The sequence below is a fragment of the Myxine glutinosa genome, chromosome 4, assembly GCF_964187855.1.
Source record: "Myxine glutinosa chromosome 4, kmMyxGlut1.1, whole genome shotgun sequence".
Taxonomy (NCBI): domain Eukaryota; kingdom Metazoa; phylum Chordata; class Myxini; order Myxiniformes; family Myxinidae; genus Myxine; species Myxine glutinosa.
This window is the reverse complement of record NC_136264.1, coordinates 130,460,076-130,478,023: the sequence shown is the minus strand read 5'-3', so window position 1 is coordinate 130,478,023 and position 17,948 is coordinate 130,460,076.

Genomic DNA, 17,948 nt, shown 5'->3' with positions numbered 1-17,948 from the left:
TCCCATCGGCAGTGCTCATAACTGGCTTCCGGTTGGTTTTATTATTTAATGGGCTTTAATTGCCATTCTCACTAGTGTCTATTGCGGTGCCATAAGGGACAAAGGACCAAGCACATAGGGAAGGACGAACAGGGAAGTAGTTAACATAATCCCCTATAACTCGTTAACATTCCCCATTCATCGTAATGGGGACAAATATACAACTTCATCCGATATTCGGGCTAAACAGGTCCACTACTTATTACATGGTGGTGGTTCTTGTTCTTCACGACAGTCGGAGCATGTTACCTACACAAATCTACCTGACTCTACATATCACTACCCCACTGACATAACAATATTTTGAACACTGTAGAACAAGAATGGGATTATTGGCACTTCCAAAAACCTGCAGTTTAGCATGACTTTTACTCTGAAGTCGACAGAATTATATGGCGTCTTGACCAAAAAAAATCTGTCTGTTTCGTGCATCTTTGTCATTGTCGTTGATCATTCGAAAATCGTCAGATTCTCCGAAAATAGTTGGCAGAAGGTTTGTGATTGTTCAAATACAATGATAAACCTAGATGGTGATGAAAAACGTATCTGGAGTAGAGCGTCGTCAGCTTTGGACGACTCCATTAGACCCATTCGCTTCGTATAGTCAGGTTCACTATGTTAACAAATATAATTTCGTTCAGAATTTTGGTAGATTAGCAAAACTATACATTTTTGGAATATTCAGAGCATGAGGAATCCAAAAATTAATGTTTACATTTGCGTAAACACCTTTGCGAAAATGACACTCAGGACAGTGATGAAGATAGTCAGGTTCACTATGTTAACAAATATAATTTCTTTCAAAATTTTGGGATGAGCAAACCTGTACATTTTTGGAATCTTCAGAGCATGGAGAATCTGAAAATCAATGTTGGCATTTGCACAGACACCTGCATGGCCGCCATTTTGGATTTTGAAAATGGCCGCCATAAAATACATATTTTGCGCGATCTCGGCTTCTAGTCAACCTAGAGACTTAATTAAATATGCTAATCCTATGTTTTCTGGGTCAAGGAATCCAATAAAGGCCTCAAAATAGTGCTCAGGATTATAGAAAAGCAACAAACAAAGGTAATTGAAAACCATTGTCTTTATATTTGTGATATAACTGTATTACATAATACATGATATTGCAAGTCCTTTGAAGTTATAGGTTGTTATAGGAAGTTATAGGTAGTATCAGATTGAACTATAAGTCCTATACACAGGATCTACGAGGTCTATACCGTTCAGGAATATGCTTTTACAGATCTTCATCACTGTCCTGAGTGTCATTTTCGCAAAGGTGTCTACACAAATGTAAACATTAATTTTTGGATTCCTCATACTCTGAATATTCCAAAAATGTATAGTTTTGCTAATCTACCAAAATTTTGAACGAAAAAACATAGTGAACCTGACTAGTATGTGAAGTAAGAGATGTACAAAGACCTACTAGTACCCTACTGCAAAGCCGCAATGAGCCGGCGAAGCCAAAGCCTCTTGCCACTATTTTACCCATCACTATGGCATAAGTAGGTTAGGTAGTTGGTAGTAGGTAGGTGTAGTAGGTCCTGTCGGGCAAAGGGGGGCATTAGGCTCCACTACATTGTAAATCTTGAAGGTAAATATAATGCATTTACAAAGTAGTGGAGCCTAATGCCCCCTGGAGCTTAATGCCCCCCTTTGCCATACCTGGTAAGACTTGGTAAAAGAGAAGAGCAGACAGTCCTCCCCAATACCTACATACAAGAAGAATAATGTCACAAGAAGCTTAAGGAAGTAACTGTACGATGTGCTAGCTTAGGGCCTATTTTAAGAAATTTTAACTGGGCTTAACATACGTTTTTCACAGTATGTGTGTAGTCTTCTAACTTCAGTCGCTGTCAGGGCTGGTTCTCTCCGGGCACTAGAGTCGGCGTCAGAACAAATCTAATCGGGGGGCATTAGGGTAACCACGGGGGGCACAGACTGCCGTTCGAGAACTTAATCTATGATGTAAATGCTTGATAATAAGAGTTTGCCGTCAACAATCAACACACCAACCCAGTTACAATTTAAAAACATGCTGCAAAGTCTCTCTTGCGCGCACACACACACACACACACACACACACACACACACACACACACACACACACACACACACACACACACACACACACACACACACACACACACACACACCACAAAATATAGCCTACGTGCAAGCCACGTCTCTGTCTCTCACTCTTTCTCTCTCTCACTCCTTCACTCCTTCACTCTTTCACTCACTGCACTGTGTGCGTCATTGGACCATCATTTGAAATAGACTATTTTTCTCCATTCTTACTGAATAAATGCAGACAGACCCAAAAATCATTCAACAGTTTGCGTAATAATCATGAAAGCCAAGGCTGGCATCATAAAGTGAATTAACCGCATGGCTTACCTTCAGAAGAGTTGCAGGCGGCGAGTGTTGGTGCTGAACCTCCTAAAAATGGTGTCCTTCCACTCAGTTGTGCATTTTCGGGTTAAGTCCCTCTCAAACGCTAGCTGAACCAACTGGGCCTTTCTTTTGTGGAGCATTGCGTGTCTGTGGTCCGAAAATACGTTTCTCAGAGTGGAGAATGAATTTTGAATCCCGCCCAGGTTTGAATCCCGACCCAGCTATAAGTTGCCATTCTGGTGTTTCACAGGTAGGGTGATTCATCAATATGTGTGCCGTACCTCGGATGGACGTTAAACTGGGCGTCACATCTGCCAGCATTCGCTGGTGGACGTTAAAGACCCCAAGGTGTCCTTTGCGAAGAGTAGGCGAGCTATCGCCGGCATCCTGAATAAATTACAAATTCCTGCAACTTTCTTCCTGAACACTCCTATTCAAAGTGGTCTCCACAAAAAACTGCAGAATTGTCGAAGTGCCAACAAGTTCTTTCAAATCCAGGAACCATATTCAGCTACAATATGTCCAACATTTGAGTAGTTCCTCGATCATGGTCACAAAAATCGATACCTAACTACCTTTTCCCCACGTCCTAAGGCTTTACTCAATCATCACAATATTTTCACTCTCCTGCCTCATACTTTCTTCTTCTTCTTCTGCTTCTTCTTCTTCTTCTTTCGCTTCTTCTTCTTCTTCTTCTTCTCCTGAATCCTCATCCTATACTCGAACGCCATCATGTGTCCAGAGTGGGAATAGCATTGACAATTTCTTGCAGTTCATGGAATTTTTAACATTCGTCTCCACCACCACATTTCACAACTGTCAATATTCTTCCTTCCTTCCTTTCTTTCTTTCTTTTTCACTGTCCATGACTCGCTTACAAAGATTCTGATTGCACTCCATTCGTTTCCAAGATCCTCGATAGATGGCCATCGGTGCACTGGGAATAGGGAACGCAGTCACTCTTATCGGTGAGCTTTTGGCTCCAGAATCATTTCTCCACACTCTCATCCTGGTTATTCTTGAATTTGGCTAGTTGCCTCTGATGAAATGGTTAAATTGTTTTCTTTATTTATTTTCATTGTTGAGGCCCAACAGTGATTTGATTATGGTTTCACTTCCTTGCTTCTGTAGTATTGAAATAGTTTTTGCCCTGTTTCAGAAGATGACTTTAATTATTATTATTTTTTTTTTTGTATACTGAATCGAGGCTCGTGAAAGAGCTGACATTTACTTCACAAACAAATCAACCAGACAAACAAAATATATAAAAAGAGGGAGCGGAAGACAAGAGAAGGGAAAGCACACAAACACTTGAGAGCACACAACATTTAAGAGCAGGGAGATGTGTGGGAGGGAGAGGGCTTGGGGGGAGGATGTGCCGTTCCTATAATAAACTCGTGACAAACAATGCTTCCTTCTCCCAAAATGTCACAACAATGAATGAACAGAGAGGCAGTTGGGCCACAGTTGGACACAATACGCATGGGAATGAACGAACAGGCAGGAAAGGAGGAGAGGAAGCATGGGGGGAAGAGGGGAAAGGAGGATGGGTGGGAGGGAGATGACACATTATGACCCTATGTAGGATTCTAATAGAGGGGCAGGCACATGGACACCACCAGGGTGATGTTTTCTTTGGGGGATGAAAGGTTTTATAGGTTGAGGCGTGAACAAACAATGACATCACGTAAATTTTTTTGGACAAGACCCTCTCAGCCACCACAATCACAACCCCAGCTGTGCGATCACTCATCCACACCTAACCTATCCACCGGTCCCACCAATGTCCATGTAGCCATTTATCCCAAATGTGTCTAGGTATCTATCTACTTCCAGTTTAAACCCATATATTGTTTCTGCTGCCACTACCTTTTCAGGGAGACATTTCCATGCATTAACTACTCTCTGATTAAAAGACTCCTGCCCTACTCCCATCCAACCACTCTTCTTCTTCACTCAGGTTTTCTTCCTGGGTCTTGTCTACTGATCTCCATACTAACTGGATAGGAGGGGAAGCTCATTTTTGAAGCCATTTGTCCATCAACGTTGCTCTCTCATGAGTTCCCGCATGTCGGATCACTGGACGCTAACAGCTGGTTCAACGATTAAATGTGATTCCTCTTCTCCTTTGATCACAACCATCACGGTTTTTACAACCAAAAGCAGCACTTGATGGCATTCATAGATACTACAACAATGCATTTTCAACCCGGGAATGGACTAAAATCAAGTGGGAAAGGAGAAAAAGAGGAACACTGTACCTGTAGCTTATCTGGGCCCTGGCCTAATGTTGTAATCCAAATTTGATAGCATTCTGATTGGTGGGTCTGGAGAAGAAGATTGTTGAAGTAATGTACGCGATTTTACAAAAGATTGACTACGTCGGCCATTTTGGTACACTTCCGGTCATGTGATCGAAATGAGATTTGCAATCCCTGTTACCAGTCAGGAGCAGAACCTTGTTGCCAAATTGCAGCTGGATCAGCCCAGCGGTTTGGCTGGAGAAGATGAAATAGTCGACGGACAGACACGGACGGATGGTGCACGATGACAATATCTTATCTGGAATTCCAATTCCAGAGAAGCTAAAAATCAACGATCGGAAGGTGGAATTTTTGGAGGAAATATGCACCTTGAAGCAAAAGTGTTTGTGATGATGCAAATGGATTTTGGGTGTTGTGGGAGAAGTAATATGGCGGAAGGAGTAGCGATTCCGATGGCTTCAGGACCACCCAATCAATTAACGTAAGGCACCCTACCCAGTTAGTACAGAGATCAGTGGTCTTGTCACTGTCCATTCTGCTGAAAAAGTCTTCTGCACTTACCTTGTCGATGTCGTTCATTATGTTCAACATTTCTATCAGATACCCTCAGGCACCTCTTTTTTATGTAAAACGTGCTCTCCTTCACCTGCTCATAGGAGCCCGCGGAACTACGTAACTTCCGGTTAGTGCACCCTTCGACAACAGTCACGTGATTGGATACGTTGAAAACAAACCACAAAAGGGCACGTGTTACAGCCGGAAATTATAGAAACGACCAACATCACCGCTTTGCACAAAAAAGGTGCAAAAACAGATCCTAGCAACTACAGACCAATCAGCCTTCTCCCAATTATCAGCAAAGTCATGGAATCCATCATTGCTTCGGATATGAAATCTTTCCTCTTCTCCAATGGCTTGATCTCTGATCATCAATTTGGTTTCAGACCAGGTCACTCTACTCTGGACATGCTGCTTCTGCTGTCTCAACAATGGATGGAGGTCCTCAATGCCAAACAGGAAATTAGAGCTGTCTCCCTCGGCATATCACGTGCCTTCGATACGGTCTGGCACCCCGCTCTGCTCACCAAACTCTCCTCCTTTGGTATCCATGGAAATCTCCACGCATGGCTGGCGGACTTCCTCTCTAGTCGTAGTCAACGTGTGGCCCTGAATGGGTTTCTCTCATCTCCTCTTCCTGTTCAGGCTGGAGTTCCCCAAGGCAGTGTTCTGGGCCCTGTGCTTTTTCTGGTCTTCACAAATGATCTCTCTGTCTCTCTTGAAAATCCTCTCTATCTCTTTGCTGATGACTCCACTCTCTGCCGCTCCATTCCTCATCCCTCAGATCGGCAGTCTGCAGCCTCCTCACTCTCTGCAGACCTGGACAACATCACAGACTGGGCAAACAAGTGGAACATGTCTTTCAATCCTGACAAATCTCACACTCTTACTATGTCTCTCCGAAAAGACCGACTGGACAACCTTCCCATCTACTTTCTCAACAATCCTCTCCAAGAAGTTCTGTCACTCAAGCTTTTGGGTCTCACTATCTGCCATGATCTTTCCTGGGAAAACCACATTTCCAAGCTGGCCTCCAAAGCCAGTCGCCGACTGGGCATCCTCCGTCGTGCGAAGTCCTTCCTTGGCACACCTGAGCTCCTCACCACATACAAGGCGTTCATCCGCAGCTCAATGGAATACTGCTCTCCCCTCTGGGCTGGTGCTCCTGCCTCACACCTAGCTCGTCTTCACGCTGTTGAAACCAAAGCATTCAGAATCATTGGAATCTCCCGTGATGAAGATACCTCCGAGGGCCTTTCACTTACTCACCGCAGGCAGGTTGGTGGTCTTTCCGTCTTCTACCGACTCCTCTCCGGCCATGCCCCCCCCAGCCCTCTCTGGGCTCTGTCCCCCAAATATTCCTACAGGTCGCACAAGATCTGCCTGCAACCCTCTTATGGTTAAACTGCCAAAATCAAGACTCTCTGCTCACCTTCATTCCTCTTTTCTCCCGCCTTTGGAACAAACTCCCTCACTCTCTTCAATCCCACTCCTCCCTCCAGGTCTTTAAAACGGCTGTTCACCACCATCTCTTATCTTCCCCCATCCAAAACCTTGATCTTTTCTACCCCCGCTAATTTCACCCCAAATCCACTTTTTGAGGTGCCGACTTCTTTCCTGGAAGTCCTTGCGTTTTATATTGTAGCGACCCATGGGTCCCCCAAGCAAGACCAGCATCAGAATCTCCTTGCTCCAGCCGGTGACGTCACCGGCGGGGATCCGCGGCGCCAGAGTGGCTGGTCACGTGACCACCAAAGCGTGCCGCGCGTGCGGGTATAATCAGCTACACCTGTTGATCATGTGACCACCGAAGCACGCCTCGCTTGAGAGGCGTGGCTTTCGGTTTCGGTTTCTGGTTGTGCTTTATAAGGCAGCCCGACAAACGGGCTTTACAGTGTTCCCGAGTTGGTTTTACGAATAAACATATTCTCTGACGAGTTTGTGCCTTGCCATCCTTTTGTCCGTATCATGCTGGAGCCCGGACTCCTTCAATATCTATCCTGCCCCCCCACCCCCCCAGGGCCTCTCCCTCCCACACATCTCCCGATGTCCCTGCTCTCAAATGTTGTGTTTGTGTGCTTCCTCCCCTTCTCTCCCCATCTTGTCGACCGCTCCCCTTTTTATATACTTTGTTTGCTTGTTTGTTTGATTTGTTTGTTTGATAAATGTTAGCTCTTTCACGAGCCTCGACTCTGTATACAAAAAACAAACAAAAAAAACGGTGTAGGGTATTTGATCATAACTCGCTTAATTCTTGTCTGATCTTTAAAATTTTAACTTTCCGACAAGGTAGAAGTAATTCTCTTTCTAACAATATAAAGTTTTATGAAAAATAATACAAAATGTTTGTATAGCCGCCCGCGGAACTACGTAACTTCCGGTTAATGCACCCTTCGCGACAACAGTCACGTGATTGGATACGTTGAAAACAAACCACAAAAGGGCACGTGACACGTGTTACAGCGTACTTCCGGTAGTCTCGCCCTCAATCCCCCTCATCCATTGTAGCTTAATTCACTCTAGTTGTAGCTTTGTATCACTAGGCCTGAACTACATCTATCTATACTCTATAGGGTAGCTATGTTCTTCCTCAAATGTGCTAAGCAAAACAATACGCAATATTTGAAATGAGGCTTCACGAAATTTTTCTACGTTATTAACACGACCTCGCTTGATTTATATTTTCTCCTCTCGCGAATAAAACTAAAAATCCGAGTACTTTTACCTACAGTTACTTGAGATCTCAGCGTCTTGAGTTTGATCCCCCTGTCGTGCCATTAAATAACACTAAGGGGGTTGACTCAGCCTCTCATACTTCCGAGGCTGGCCAAATGAGTACCAGCTTATTGGTATCAGGGGCATTGCATCAGCGCCACGCTTCCGGCAATGATGCACCAGCAACCACAGGCTGCATACGAAACAACAGCAACAACTGTGCTTTCTGCACAACAACAAAAACAACAACAACAACAACAACTAAAACAACAACAACAACAAAAATAAAAACAGAAACAAAAACAAACAGACCAAAAAACAACAAAACAAAAAAAACAACAAAACAAAAACAAAAACAAAAACAAAACACAAATAAAAAACAAATCAAAAACAAAAACAACATAAACAACAAATACTACTACTACTACTACTACTACTACTACTACTACTACTACTACTACTACTACTCCGCACTACTACTATGCACTACTACTACTATGCAGGCTGCATACGAAACAACAGCAACTGTGCTTTCTGCACAACAACAAAAACAACAACAACAACAGAAACAACAACAGAAACAACAACAGCAAAAACAACAACAAAAACAACAAAACAAACAAAAAACAAAAAAAAAAAATCAAAAACAAAAACAACATAAACAACAAATACTACTCCTACTACTACTACTACTACTACTACTACTACTACTACTACTACTGCTACTACTATTACTACTACTACTACGGTTTTGTATTCCCCAGACAGAGTAGGATGCCAGACTGTCGAAAGCCGATACATGTCCAGGGAGAAAGTCTTGATCTCCTGCTTGAGATTTTGGGATGAAAAGCAATGCTTTAAGAGCAGCAGCATGGCCAGACTTTTGACTGGGCACGAATCCACACTGATGGTCAAAGATCAGACTGTTCGAGAAGAGAATAGATGATATTAGAATAGATGACATCAGAAGTGAGCTTGTAACTAGTCAGTAGTTGATGGGATCTGTTTTTGTACCCTTCTTGTGGGTGGGAGTGATGTTTGCAGACTTTGTGGTTGATTGCATTTATCCTGTCAAATGTTTCCTTCCTTACTGGCAGGAATTTGTAATTTCAAATAATCACACAAAAGAGTGCATTTTCCAAAAATTGGTTGGTTTCCTCTCACATCTCTTCCTTCCTTCTTTGCACTGCGTTTTTGCCACCAGGGGAGTCTGTCTGTCAGAACTCAAGACAATGCTATAGCATGCCAGCAGATTGCTTTGTGGCCTTGCTACTGTTTCTTTGGAGAAGACAGACAAAAGTTTTTGGAAGACGTTCGTAAGGTGACACTTTTCCTTGTTCTCCACAACACAATCAATTTTTTAACTTTGTTTGGTTATTTGCGGACCTTCAAATGAAGTTTTGTCGAATTGACAATAGATTGCTCAGTGGTTTATAATGAATCTCATTGATTGTTTGTTATTGAGTTGGCATGTTACTTAATTTTGGCATGTCAGAGGCTTGTGAGAAACTCAATCTCATATTATAGGCTTGTCCTGGACACTTCCTTTCTTGGATACAAGCAGAAAGCCGGGGTACACCAGACTGCTCCAGGGGAAATAGTTCTCATTAGAGTGTGGAATATTTAAGGAGTTTGATGGGAATGTCCTTTGACAGCATAATGGCAGGGATCCGTGGAAATTGGGTGTAATGTAAAATATGACTTCAAGTCTTGAGTACCCCTTTCTTCTTCAAGCCCTCCTCCCAAATCCCCAACTTATCAGCCACACTCCCAAACTCCAAGTCCTCCACCTTCCCCTGCTACCCCGAAGGCTTCAATCCTGCACCTCTCTCCACACTCCTTCAAACCCCCTCCCCCACCACAACCCTTCAACTCCTCCACTTCCCACAACACCCCAACCTCACCCCTCTCCCCATCCACCAAAATGAAACCCCCCCTCCCAACTCTGTCCCAAATTGAGGGAAAGGTAATGATATGTTGACAGAATTGATTGAAGGTTTTCTCTTTGACAGAAAAGTTTTTTTTAAACTTCCGGTATATGTCTGAACCAACGACTCTGAATAAATACACCGCGTATGCAACAAAATGCAAATAACTTGGAATTGCATGAATTTTGATATTTGTAAACCCCCGCATGCACTGTATGGACACAAGAGCTCTTAAATGATGTATCATTCAGCATTGTACATGCTGTGGTTACGATGTTTACCTTGATCAGATGCAATCTGGCCACGAGTATTTATATATATATATATATATATAATTATATATATATATATATTATATATATATATATATATATATATATATATATATATATATATATATATATATATATATATATATATATATATATATATATATATATTGTTACGGTTCTCTGCCACCCTACTTCCCCTTACCAAGGGGGGATTAATCCCTTTGTTCTTTCTGGGCTTGGCGGAACCGAGACTTGAAACGCCTCTTCCGGGCAAAGCGCCAAGTAGGGTTTCGGGACCAAGTCTCGCTTATACCTAAATCCCTGCGCCACCACGGAAGTGAGGAAGCAAGCCTCGCACAAGCCACATGTGGTTTGGGTACGCCGAGCGGATTGAGTACCACGTGGTCCGTGCAGTTTAGGTAGTGGAACCTGATTCGAGCGGTTCTATTCGTACCACGCTTAGCCAATGAGGAAATCACAAGAACGATCGAATGGAAAAGGAAGAACACAGGTTTAATTATTCCCACATGTATATACAATGATCGCGACGCAGAGACACAGAGTAGCACTTAGATAGTCTTATCTTATCTCCCAGACTCGGGCCCGTCACACTCACACAGGGAATTGCAGATGGGTCGATGTTCCAGCCAGACGCGTCGACGTGGTCGTCCAGGAATGGCCCCGTCCGGCTCTCCACGGTTCGAGCACGTCCCGTGAAGATGGCAGCAGGCGGTGGAAGGAACCTCGTAGCGCGTATCCCGAACAAAGGCAGCCGATGAGGTGGAACGGCAAATGCACGTCTCTCAGCGCGGCTGACGGTTACACAGCCGTTATCACTCGCGCGACTTAATGCACTGTATGCGGATCGGCCTCCAACTCAACCGAGTGTCACTTTATAATAGTGCGTATTCCGGTTCATGCACGTCTTTCTTCACCCGCGTATCTCTCACAGTCCTTGGACGCTCTCAACTCCTGCTTGCCAACGATTCCTCCGGGTTGGTCAGTGCGCGCGAGTTCTCCCTGGGCAGCAGTCCTCTCGGGGGCTTTGTGCAACGCTTATATAGATACGCCCCCGAACCTGCTCGAACCCTCTCGAACCTTCTTACCACGCCCTGTGATGCAGTGCTGCCGTCACCACCTCTGAGCCCTGATTGGTGGCTCGTGCTTACCGTCAGCGCCTCTGCCGCCCCTCATTCGGCCCCGCCCCGACCCTCCTTGGCCTGCCTCGTGTTAATTCGACCAAAATGAACCAAAGTCAGCGCAAAGGGGCATGAGGCTAGGGAGGCTGGAAAGTCGGGAGAAGTAGGACCTATTCTCCTGACTCTACTCAATGCAGAACTAACATAGGAAAAGGACTAAGCTCACAAACACTAAGAGATAACTATACTATCGCGAGGCTACATGTTGCTTGTGTGACTAACTAGGAGGGGGAAATTTTAACCTTTATTATACGGACTGTACAAAACTCAAAACCGCAACAATATATTGTTACAGACGCGGTTTTGATGTTATTTTACCGAGCGGTTGGTATTACCGCGTCCGAACAGTTACTCCCCGATTAGAACCCGATTCCACCCGACGTTGACCAGATCGCACCGCAGATATTCAATCGGGAAACCTCTAAAGCGACCGAAAGAGAATGAAAAGAGAAGAAGACAGAGTACGGAGGAAGAACAGATTTATTATACACACACAAGCAATGGATGGAAGAAGCAGTCACACAGCGAATCGTTAACTTACACTATTCATTTTACTTAACCCCAAGACAACGAGTAGGACAGACGACGTTCACACTTACTCGGGGGATATTGCAGGCAGGTAGGGCTTGAGGTGGATTGCTGGAGAGGGAGGAGGGTCGGAGGCAGCAGCTCTCAATTCCTCGCGGTTTTTGGCGGGAAAACCCTTCGTCGCGTATCCGCTGCCGATGCTTTAGACGTCACGCGCTGGCTCGGGCACACCTGCTCCTCTCCTTCTGGTGGAGCCGTCTCCCTCCTTTCAGCGCGTCTCTCCAAAGCTGGTTTCCTTTCCGAGTACCTCTCCTCTTTGGCTTGGAGCGTTTCGCATCTCACCGCTCCTCTTGGTGCCGCCTCTTCACTCATCTCCCAGGTCATCTGGTGAAGCAGTCCCTTACAGTCGCTTTTATAACTCAGGGCGGAATCAAGCCGCCGGCTGCGAGGGCACACCTACCGGGTCGCTCACCGCGGTGCTGATTGGCCATGCGACCCTCTGGCTCACTCCTCCCCTCTATGACGAGGTGGAGACACGCCTTTCTTCTCCGAGATTAGCACATGGGCAATGGCGGCTTGCGGGATTGAACACAACTCGCACCCTTTTGAAAGGAACTTTGGAGAGCGGAGATGTTTGGGGAAATTGCAAGGGCCTATTCTTATTTTGTTTGATACAATGCAAAGTCAATCTAGTGGGAAACACATATTTAGCCTACATAGAATAAGGAAATACACTATTTAAAAAGATATATCGTGGCCTGCGTGGAAGTTTCATGGAATTAACTAGGAGGACGGCTGCGACCATTATTTACATTACGAGGGTGTTTACACATAACAAAACCATACTTTTTTACATTCGTTACACTTCCTCCAAAATTGTTACACTTCTTAAAAACCGTTACACTTCTCAAATTCGTTACCCACTTCTCAAAACCGTTACAATATATATATACATATATATATATATATATAATTTTTTTTAAATTTATATATTATATATATATATATATATATATATATATATATATATATATATATATATATATATATATATATATATATATATACACACTACATGGCCAAAAGTATGTGGACACCCGAACATCATACCCGTACATGCTCGTAGAATATCTCATTCCAAAATCATGGGCATTACGATGGAGTTGGTCCCCCTTTTGCTGCTATAACAGCCTCCACTCTTCCGGGAAGGCTTTCCACTAGATGTTGGAACATTACTGCGGAGATTTGCTTCCATTCAGCCTCAAGAGCATTCGTGAGGTCTGGCACTGATGTTGGGCGATTAGGTCTGGCTCGCAGTCGGCGTTAAAATTCAACCCAATGGTGTTCGATGGGGTTGAGGTCAGAGGTCTGTGCAGGCCAGTCAAGTTCTTCCACACCGATCTCGACAAACCATTTCTGTATGGACCTCGTTTTGTGCACGGGAACATTGTCATGCTGAAACATGTAAGGGCCTTCCCCAAACTGTTGTCACAATGTTGGAAGCACACAATAGTCTAGAATGCCATTGTATGCTGTAGCGTTAAGATTTCCCTTCACTGGAACCAAGCCCGAACCCAGACCGAACAGACCGAAGATGGGCCTAGCCCGAACCATGAAAAACATGAAACTCGATCTAGATTGTCATGGTTTGCTGTGGCATTAAGATTTACATTCACTGGAACTAAGGGGCTGAGCCCGAACCATGGAAAACAGCCCCAGACCATTATTCCTCCTCCACCAAACTTTACAGTTGGCACTATGCGCATTCGGGCAGGTAGCCTTCTTCTGGCATCCGCCCAACTCAGATTCGTCCGTCGGACTGCCAGATGGTGAAGCGTGATTCATCACTCCAGAGAATGCGCTTCCACTGTTCCAGAGTCCAATGGTGGCGGACTTTACACCACTCCAGCCGACGCTTGGCATTGCGCATGGTGATCTTAGGCTTGTGTGCGGCTGCTCGGCCATGGAAACCCATTTCATGAAGCTCCCAACGAACAGTTGTTGTGCTGACGTTGCTTCCAGAGACAGTTTGGAACTCGGTAGTGAGCGTTGCAACCGAGGACAGACAATTTTTACGCGCTACACTCTTCAGCACTCGGCGGTCCCGTTCTGTGAGCTTGTGTTGCCTACCATTTAGCGGCTGAGCTGTTGTTGCTCCTAGACGTTTCCACTTCACAATAACAGCACTTACAGTTGCCTGGGGCACCTCCAGCAGGGCAGAAATTTGATGAACTGACTTGTTGGAAAGGTGGCATCCTATGACGGTGCCATGTTGAAAGTCACTGAGCTCTTCAGTACAGCCCATTCGACTGGCAATGTTTGTCTATGGAGATTGCATGGCTGTGTGCTCAATTATATATACCTGTCAGCAATGGGTGTGGCTAACAGCCGAATCCACTAATTACAAGGGGTGTCCGCATACTTTTGGTCATGTAGTGTATCATGGGGTACGATGATACTCCACATGGAGGGATGGCATGGAAAAAATGGCCACAGTATCAAATGTGTACAAAATGATATTCTGAAAAACTGCTATAGAGTGAAACCATAAGCCTTTTAAAAACCATCCTTTTTATTCTCGAGCGTTTTCATAACTGACAAGAATGTAAAAATGCCAGAATACATCGCTACAGTACCAAATTGGGAGATCGCTAAATTGCAAAAATTGTACTTTTTCTTTCTTTCATCACTCAGCCCTGCATAATGGCTGAAGCGATTACAATGACTCTAACGGGGGAAGTGATATTGTCTCTGAGGTATTGCACTCGTACCGTAACAAAAAAGGATTTTTCTTGATGTTGAGCAGAGACCCAAACAGTAACACTTAGAGTTAAAAGGTCACTCCTCGGTTTGTTTCAATCATGGGGGATGTTGTAGCTGACGTCTCGTACTCGTACTTTGCAAACTAGCTCAGGCCTCGCTCCTGCCTTTGCTTAGTACAATGCAATGGTGAATGGTGATGCGACAGCATATTCGATAGATTCACATAAACCTGTAGTTTCATCTGTATGACATTATTTCATCCACATTTTAATTGGAATAGAATACATGCACGAACCGAAATACTTCAGCACGTGATTTCCATATGACAATTGAACCACAAGTTAGCACATGATACAATGCACACACCTATCCATAATTCTCTCCCCCCTCCAGCTCCCTAAAATAACCCCATAAACAAGTTAGAAAAACAACTTTAAAAAAAACAAATGAAAAAACATGTGAGAATGGAATCTCAGAAAGCCAACCGAACAAGGTAGGATTGACACCGCACAACGACACCACAACCTTTTATGGATTGCCATTACGACATATTTTGACATTCTTTTGGATCATGCCCACAACAAATATTTTAATACAGTACACAATTAGAGTACAAGCCTGGTGTTGGCTTAGCGGTTAGGGTGCCGGCTTGGGATCCTAGGATCCTGGGTTCGAATCCCGGTCGATCGCTGAATTAACGCCAGGGGAGTTGACTCAGCCTGTCATCCTTCCGAGGTCAGCAAATTGAGTACCAGTTCACTGGTGATTCCCTGTGCATCGCAAGAGGTGACTGCAAATTGAGTACCAGTTCATTGGTAATTCCCTGTGTGGTGACAAAAGGTAACTAACAGGTTTGGTGGCAGGAAGGGCATCCAGCCCTTCAAAAGCGGTTTTTCAACACTAACACAAGTGCGAAAAGTGTTTTTTCCACACTAATACAAGTGCGAAAAGTGGTTTTTCAACACTAACACAAGTGCGAAAAGTGGTTTTTCAACACTAACACAAGTGCGAAAAGTGGTTTTTCAACACTAACACAAGTGCGAAAAGTGGTTTTTCAACACTAACAAAAGTGCGAAAAGTGGTTTTTCAACACTAACAAAAGTGCGAAAAGTGGTTTTTCCACACTAATACAAGTGCAAAAGTGGTTTCCTGCACCAACACAAGTGCAAAAAGTGGTTTTTCAACACTAACACAAGTGCGAAAAGTGGTTTTTCAACACTATCACAAGTGCAAAAAGTATTTTTTCCACACTAATACAAGTGCAAAAGTGGTTTCCTGCACCAACACAAGTGCGAAAAGTGGTTTTTCAACACTAACACAAGTGCGAAAAGTGGTTTTTCAACACTAACACAAGTGCGAAAAGTGGTTTTTCAACACTAACACAAGTGCGAAAAGTGGTTTTTCCACACTAATACAAGTGCGAAAAGTGGTTTTTCCACACTAATACAAGTGCAAAAGTGGTTTCCGGCACCAACAAAAGTGCAAAAAGTGGTTTTTCAACACAAACACAAGTGTGAAAAGTGGTTTTTCAACACTATCACAAGTGCAAAAAGTGGTTTTTCAACACTAACACAAGTGCGAAAAGTGGTTTTTCAACACTAACACAAGTGCGAAAAGTGGTTTTTCCACACTAATACAAGTGCAAAAGTGGTTTCCTGCACCAACACAAGTGCGAAAAGTGGTTTTTCAACACTAACACAAGTGCGAAAAGTGGTTTTTCAACACTAACACAAGTGCAAAAGTGGTTTCCTGCACCAACACAAGTGCGAAAAGTAGTTTTTCAACACTAACACAAGTGCGAAAAGTGGTTTTTCAACACTAACACAAGTGCGAAAAGTGGTTTCCTGCACTAATACAAGTGCAAAAGTGGTTTCCTGCACCAACACAAGTGCGAAAAGTGGTTTTTCAACACTAACACAAGTGCGAAAAGTGGTTTTTCAACACTAACACAAGTGCGAAAAGTGTTTTTTCCACACTAATACAAGTGCGAAAAGTGGTTTTTCAACACTATCACAAGTGCAAAAAGTGGTTTTTCAACACTAACACAAGTGCGAAAAGTGGTTTTTCAACACTAACACAAGTGCGAAAAGTGTTTTTTCCACTCTAATACAAGTGCAAAAGTGGTTTCCTGCACCAACACAAGTGCGAAAAGTGGTTTTTTCAACACTAACACAAGTGCAAAAAGTGTTTTTTCAACACTAACACAAGTGCGAAATGTGTTTTTTCCACACTAATACAAGTGCAAAAGTGGTTTCCTGCACCAACATAAGTGCGAAAAGTGGTTTTTCAACACTAATACAAGTGCGAAAAGTGGTTTTTCCACACTATTACAAGTGCAAAAGTGGTTTCCTGCACCAACACAAGTGCGAAAAGTGGTTTTTCAACACTAACACAAGTGCGAAAAGTGGTTTTTCAACAATATCACAAGTGCAAAAAGTGTTTTTTCCACACTAATACAAGTGCAAAAGTGGTTTCCTGCACCAACACAAGTGCGAAAAGTGGTTTTTCAACACTATCACAAGTGCAAAAAGTGGTTTTTCCACACTAATACAAGTGCAAAAGTGGTTTCCTGCACCAACCCAAGTGCGAAAAGTGGTTTTTCAACATGAACACAAGTGCGAAAAGTGGTTTTTCAACACTAACACAAGTGCGAAAAGTGGTTTTTCAACAATATCACAAGTGCAAAAAGTGTTTTTTCCACACTAATACAAGTGCAAAAGTGGTTTCCTGCACCAACACAAGTGCGAAAAGTGGTTTTTCAACACTATCACAAGTGCAAAAAGTGGTTTTTCCACACTAATACAAGTGCAAAAGTGGTTTCCTGCACCAACCCAAATGCGAAAAGTGGTTTTTCAACATGAACACAAGTGCGAAAAGTGGTTTTTCAACACTATCACAAGTGCAAAAAGTGTTTTTTCCACACTAACACAAGTGCGAAAAGTGGTTTTTCAACACTATCACAAGTGCAAAAAGTGGTTTTTCCACACTAATACAAGTGCAAAAGTGGTTTCCTGCACCAACACAAGTGCGAAAAGTGGTTTTTCAACACTAACACAAGTGCGAAAAGTGGTTTTTCAACAATATCACAAGTGCAAAAAGTGTTTTTTTCACACTAATACAAGTGCAAAAGTGGTTTCCTGCACCAACACAAGTGCGAAAAGTGGTTTTTCAACACTATCACAAGTGCAAAAAGTGGTTTTTCCACACTAATACAAGTGCAAAAGTGGTTTCCTGCACCAACCCAAGTGCGAAAAGTGGTTTTTCAACATGAACACA